The following is a 7,133-nucleotide window of genomic DNA, read 5'->3' on the forward strand; positions in this document are numbered from 1 at the left end:
GGGTGGTGCTGTCACAGGTCTGTGGTGGGGGCTTGTAGTCCGTGATGGTCTGTATCCCCTGCCACAGGCTCCGAGTGTCTCTGCTGTCGCTGAAACGATGGGCTAACGATACAGCTGTATAAATAAAATGTGTAAATATATGTATTCACATAATATGTAATAATTGTGTCTTTCTCAGGTACTTATAAATGAATAATAAAAACAGGTGTTAATTTATGTCTTTAAGCTGGAGATTGTCACATTTCTCTTGGAGTCAGGAAACACAACGAGGACATGGAGAATTAACAAATCAAGATTCTTTAATATTCAAGGGGGAAACAGAGCACAGGCAGGGAAGACATTCAAGGACCGACAAACACTAACTGAAAGGACTGGGGCTTCTAGGGGCTCTTTACACCTTGTCACTTAATGTGTTTTTTCTGATCAGATAGCTACCGATCCTGAAAAGACCAGGTGTAAATGCATGAAATGAAATGAAACTTAAAGTAAGTCGCAGACGCCGAACACACAATCATCTTCATTAAAAGTAGCGAGACTAACCTATTTTTCCAGTGCCACACTCTCTCTTGTTGCGGTCTTTGATATTGAAATGATCTGATAATGAATAAAATACAGCGCATATCTATTGCTTTCATTTCATTAACGTGAACTTTGTGGAATTTAAAGTGTAAATGGAAACGTGTTAACAAATCAGATAGATATCCGATCAGAGAAAACGCATGAAGTGACCAGGTGTAAACAGGCCCTTAAAGACATGACAATCAGGGAGGAAGACGAGACACACCTGGAATCAAATTAACAATCAACGTGAGGGAGAAACTGGGTCACAGAGAACACATGGGGAGCAAAACACACACAAAACAGTCCACAATCCTGACAGAGAAGACATGGAGGAAAGACTATGCTTATCTGCTACACACAGTCTGGTCTGATCAATGATCTGGATCGGTACATCAGAAATCAACACCTCAATGGAGGTTTTCTGGTCAGTACGTCTACATTGTGTTGTTTGGCCAAGTGCACAGTCTAAATGCAGATATTGGATATGGGTCATTTTAGAAGAAGATAGAAGCTGGTCCGCAAAAACATCAGATATGGTCAACAAATTGGAATTAGGCATCAAGACCTGCAGGATAAACACAGCCTAAACAGACCAGATCGGCTCAGTCACAAGCACGAGCGGCACGGAGCGGAGAGTGGACACGTGCAGTCAGTCCATGATGAGCAGGAAAACATAGAACGACAGAAGTGATCATGCACCGATTACAAAAAACAATCACGAGTTTCACTCAGCAGCATGGGACACAGTTAAAGGGGCTAACATGACAGTCAGTTGTAGACTTGAGAAACAACAAAAAGTGGCTTTACGTAAATATAGTGTGTGTGTGTGTGTGTGTGTGTGTGTCTGTATGTTCTTTAAAGCTTTAGGCATGAAGGTTTTTAACTGTATAACTGGTTTGATTTCTGTCATTAGTAACCTCTTCCTCTGTTGTGTGGGTGTGTTTCCCTCAAGACATTATCAGAAGCTTGATGTGTTAAAACTTAATGGATTCAGCTGTGGTTGCATATTTCCTGATTTCTCATCAAACTAAATGTATTATGCATGTAACAAACCACCTCAAATATAACATGGAGATTTACTTTGTCCTACTGAATGCACAATATATTTTGGATCAATTCAATTGGCAATTATATTGGAGTCCGTGTATCATTAGTTTTTTTTATTTACTATAGACAGTAGTAAAATTAAAAAAGGGCTCCTTTTTAATTTTTTCCCCAAAAAATTAAAAACAAGAATTCAATTCAGCTTCATTTTTTATTTTTCGTTCATGGGTAAAAAAATTAATAAACAGCTTGAATATTAGATTTCTACAATTAAATGCCCCTTTCTGCTGATTGGTCAGTTGAAGATCAAACCGTGCCGTCATCAGTTCTTCCACAGTATCATGCAGCAGAATAATAGTCCTCCGCTGCTGCAGTTGTACGGATTCTTAACGCATTCATTGCAACTACATTTCATGTTTTTTCATCAGACAAACAGACCAATGAATAGCTCGACACAACTCATACCGGGGCAGAGTCTAGACAGGGCTTTCTTCTGTGTAGATATAAATTCTGTTCTTTACATCAGCTGGGCATCATAGCAGGATGATATGACAGCTGTCATAGCCAGACCTACTCATCCAGTAAGTCTGTTTGTTTAATTCATGCATTCATTCATTTCATAATAAATATTTTAAACACTAAGGCAAAAAGGAAAGAATAATAAATTGACTAGGCTATATATAGGCCTATAATGTTCACACAAGAATTGTCATTCTGACTGACAACCGGAGAACAACAGATATTAAATAGCCTACTGTTAAGAGTTTTATAATGTACTCTTGTTTCATTAAAACTGGTTATAATTTATATCTCAAAAGGATATGCACTTGTGCGCGGCGTGAGATGCTGCGTACTCACAATTGTCCCATTACTAACATTTGTCCCATTACTTTTGGTCCCTTAACAAGTGGGAGGCACATATGCAAACTGTTGTAATTCCTACACCGTTCACCTGATTTGGATGTAAATACCCTCAAATTAAAGCTGACAGTCTGCAGTTAAAGCACATCTTGTTCGATTAACTTGAAATCCATTGTGGTGGCGTATAGAGCCAAAAATGTTAGAATTGTGTCAATGTCCCAATATTTATGGACCTGACTGTATATATACAGTATATTGTGTGTGTGTATATATACAGTATATATATTGTGTGTGTGTGTGTATATACAGTATATATACACATACACTATATATATATATATATATATATATATATATATATATATAAAAATCTATACATATTAAAAAGGGTTTCAAAGTATATTTTAATATCAGTGTTACAATGATGGTTTCTTTTTAATTACTTTTGACTTATGAATATAAAACTTTGCTAAGATAATTAACAGATCAATAATGTAAATCTGTTTATCAGAAAGAGATGGGTTTTGAAAACAGGGCTTTATTTTTTGTCATGTCTATCTTAAAGTCAACCCAAAATGAAATAGAGAAAGTCCAAAAGAAAATGTACAGCTGCATTTACAGGATAACATCTGTGAATAATATTGTAAAGTACTTCTTTTACTTTATTAGAAATGACATTTATACGGTAACTCACTAATTATTTCTCTCACATTATTTCCCGCCTCCCTTCTCACTCCAGTCCAGCAGGTGGCGCTAAAACACATGTTTGTTTGCTAAACACTATTAAACCTCAGAGGAAGAAGTTCAGTTTCACCATGATCTCTGTTGTTTTGTCCTGATGCTGGATCAATACAGACTGTTAGACGTGCTTTCTGTAGAAAAATACAGTTTTTGAATCAGTTCAGCAAATACCTGTAATATTCTCATCCTCATAGTCGTTTTGAAGCAAGCAGGAATATCCTGAGAAGTATCAGCTGAACTGAGATCTGCTGCTGTGAAGATGGTGTTTGTTAAAGAGGAGAGTGAACCAGAACCCTGGAGAATAAAACACGAGGAACCAGAACCCTTGAGAATAAAACACGAGGAACCAGAACCCTTGAGAATACAACACGAGGATCCAGAACCCTTGAGAATAAAACACGAGGATCCAGAACCCTTGAGAATAAAACACGAGGAACCAGAACCCTTGAGAATAAAACACGAGGAACCAGAACCCTTGAGAATAAAACACGAGGAACCAGAACCCTGCAGAATAAAACACGAGGAACCAGAACCCTGCAGAATAAAACACGAGGAACAAGGAGGTTGGTCTTTATTCTTCATTCAGCTCTACCCTTGCGAAAATTAACCAATATTTTAGTACAAATTAAACCAAACAACCATGGTTACTATAGTTAAACCATGGTAACCACAAATTAATCATGGTTTTGCAACAGTAACCATAGTGTAACCATGGTTTTGTAGTAAAACTGTGGTTATACAAATGTTAATAAATACACCAAAATAAAACATGGTTACCACACTTTTACTATAATAAAACCAGGGTTAATTTACGTAAGGGTAATGACTGTGTGTGGTACATTAGGCTTCCAAAGGGGAAGGCTTTAGGTGTGGCCTAATGGTTAGAGAGTTGGACTTGTAACCCAAAGATTGCAGGTTCGAGTCTCAGGTCCGGCAGGAATTGTAGGTGGGGGGAGTGAATGTACAGCCCTGTCCTCCACCCTCAATACCACGACTGAGGTGAGACCCTTGAGCAAGGCACCGATTGAGAGACCCTTGAGCAAGGCTCCTCTTCACTGCTGTGTGTGTGTGCACTTTGGATGGGTTAATCGCAGAGTATGTAGGGCCGGCGCGTGCATAAAGGCAAACTAGGCAGCCGCCTAGGGCGGCAGCACAGTCAGGGGCAAAAAGGACAGATATTTTAGTTTATCTTTTGGGCATTCGTTTGGAATTATTGCACTCATATCAGCAAGTTATCACCCTTTAGTTATTCTAAATTGAAATGAACTTTGCTTCATAGTAATGCCGCTCCCATACTCCCTCGCCGCCCCCTACCTGAGCGGCATCAATAGGCTTCTCTCAGAGCCGATTCTCCCTATACACAGAATACGCAAGCTGCGTAGGGCCCCCTTGCTCTCAAAGATGTTTTAGTTTTGTTTTTGAATTTGGCCAGCGGCTATGAAAACATAATAATGCGGTATTTATTTTAACCTTCTCTACATAAAAATCAGTCAAATCATGTAACGTGAATGTCATAGTCTCTTGCTCGAGACTAAAAAGAAAAATTTAGTTGAAAGCGTACCGAGCTGCGGAAGAGATATTGTTTCTCGAGCACTTTCCGTAAGCGCAATTAGAGTCGGTGAGAAACACGGACAAATGCGTTCTTTCAGAGGATGGGGAGTAAGGGATCATTCGCGCAATCACTTGGTTGACCCACTTAAGTGATTGCCAGCTTGCATCAGTTGCTTTTATAGTGTGCACTTATACGCTAAAAATCACGGTTATTTTATTGCAACATTTTTTAGTGTTTGGGTAGTTTTTGTGTAACCCAGCTCCTATAGGACAGTCGCAACAACCCAGCGTTTGCAATGAGTGCGAGCAGATATATATATTCTCTTCGGGTGGAAGCAGTTCTCAGTGCCGCTGACTTATTTCTTTGGTCAAATATAGGTTTGTTTCATTTAATCTATAAAACAGTAAACCATTTTCTTTTATGCAAAGCAAACCATGTCAACTAAACCAGCCGCATCGGACATTAATGTAAGAAATGCTGTATAGCCTACAAGTTTAAACGGTAAAATATGTTGTATTAAGAACTGTAGGTCTATTCGACGAAAATAAAGGCATTTAGGCAAGAAAGAAAGGAAAAAAAAATGATGAAAAACAAACAAAACAAAACCAACAGCAACTAAATTAAATAATCAAAAATAAATAATCGTTTTCTAATCAATCTCAGCATGCTTTAATTTTGTGTCGCTAGTCAATAAACTTAAATTAAAATGTTTTTGGTCTGCGCTCTGGAAGTGTTTGTTAATTCTGCTAAACTTTAATTACTAAAACTAAAATTAAAACGGAAACTAAACTGTAGAAAAACTACAGGCTAGAAAACTGTTCACAAAATAAAAACTAAACTAAAATTTTTGTTTTCAGAAAATTGAAAGCAATATTAAAGTAAAAACTAATTTCAAAATGCAAAACTATAATAACCCTGACACGAACATCTTTCATTGGAGGAAGGGGATCCGCCAAGATGATCGGAATTCGGACGTGCCGGATCCGGACCGGATTTGTTCAGATTAAGCCCTGAGTACGAATAGCTGTGCACACCAGCTGTTTTGCGCTGCTCACCGGGAATTCTCCCAAATCTTCCCATGGCCACTTCAGGCTTGTACACTTAATTTGCATTTGCAGCTATACTAGTGGTTATTTATTATTTTAATTTTTTTACGTTGCAGTAGGGGTAAAACAATTAATAATCAGAAAACATGCCCATGTCTGCTTTTATTTTAATGCAGTTGTATCAATAAACAAATTCTCCAGTCTTTCACATGCATATTTAAAATCGTATTAATTATGAGAGTGAAGTGTGGGCGGCACGGCAGGGTTTTGCCTAGAGCGGCAGTTGAGCTTGCGCCGGCCCTATGGGTCACCATACTTGGCCGTATGTCATTTCACTTTCAAAGCTGTAACAATACTGAGAGTTGTAAAGTTTCAAGCAGATTTAGTTTGTTGTAATAGAAGCGGATGAATGATATAGAATGGAGCAGCAAATGTTAGATAATTTTGTAGTTGATCAAACATTTAACAGTTCTCCTTGTAGAAACATGGGGTTTGTGTCTATAATGTTTTAAAAATGATATTTTGAAGATCAATGTACCTCATTCATTAAAAGTTTCAGGCATGTGTAATTTAAAAAATTGCATCAAAAGGAACAAAATTTTGTATAGAAATTGACTTTACGTTGTTACACTTATGTCCTTTCACATTTCTCTTTTCTTTGCTTGTTTTTCAAGCTACTGACAAATGAACTGTTTTTGCTTTTATTTTAGAGTCGACTGAAAAAAGCGAGGAGAATGAAGAATTGAGAGAAGTTGAGGCACAAAATATTGTCCAAACTGCAGAAAAACCTTTTCAAACCAAACAGAAAAATGTAAAGAAAAAGAGAACGGATAAATCTATCATCTGCTCTCAGTGTGGAATGGGTTTCGCATACAAATATAGTCTTGATGCTCACTTGAGAGTTCACACAGGAGAGAAACCGTTCACATGTAATCAATGTGGGAAGAGTTTCACACATAAAGGAAGCCTACCGGGACACATGAGAGTTCATTCTGGAGAGAAACCTTTCACTTGTGATCAATGTGGGAAGAGTTTCACACAATCATCAGGCCTTAAGGAGCACAGGAACATCCACACTAGAGATAAACTGCACACATGTGATCAATGCGGGAAAATGTTTTTGAGAGCTTCTGACCTGAAGAAACACCTGAGAGTTCATACAAAGGAGAAGCCACATTCATGTTCTGTGTGTGGAAAGAGTTTTTCACATCTAGAACATTTGAAAAATCATCAGAAAATACATACTGGTGTGAGAGAGTACATGTGCTTTGAGTGTGTGAAGACTTTTAAATCTGATCAGTGTTTAAAACGGCACCAGATTATTCACA

At 37.8% G+C, this 7,133-nt stretch overlaps 1 protein-coding gene across 1 annotated transcript in view; it reads left to right on the plus strand.

Moving 5' to 3' along the window:
- Positions 1-7,133, plus strand: part of LOC306856321 (uncharacterized protein) — a 1,000,538-nt gene that overhangs the window by 427,690 nt on the left and 565,715 nt on the right. The window lies entirely within an intron of this gene.

The sequence above is a fragment of the Barbus barbus genome, assembly GCF_936440315.1.
Source record: "Barbus barbus genome assembly, chromosome: 3".
NCBI lineage: Eukaryota > Metazoa > Chordata > Actinopteri > Cypriniformes > Cyprinidae > Barbus > Barbus barbus.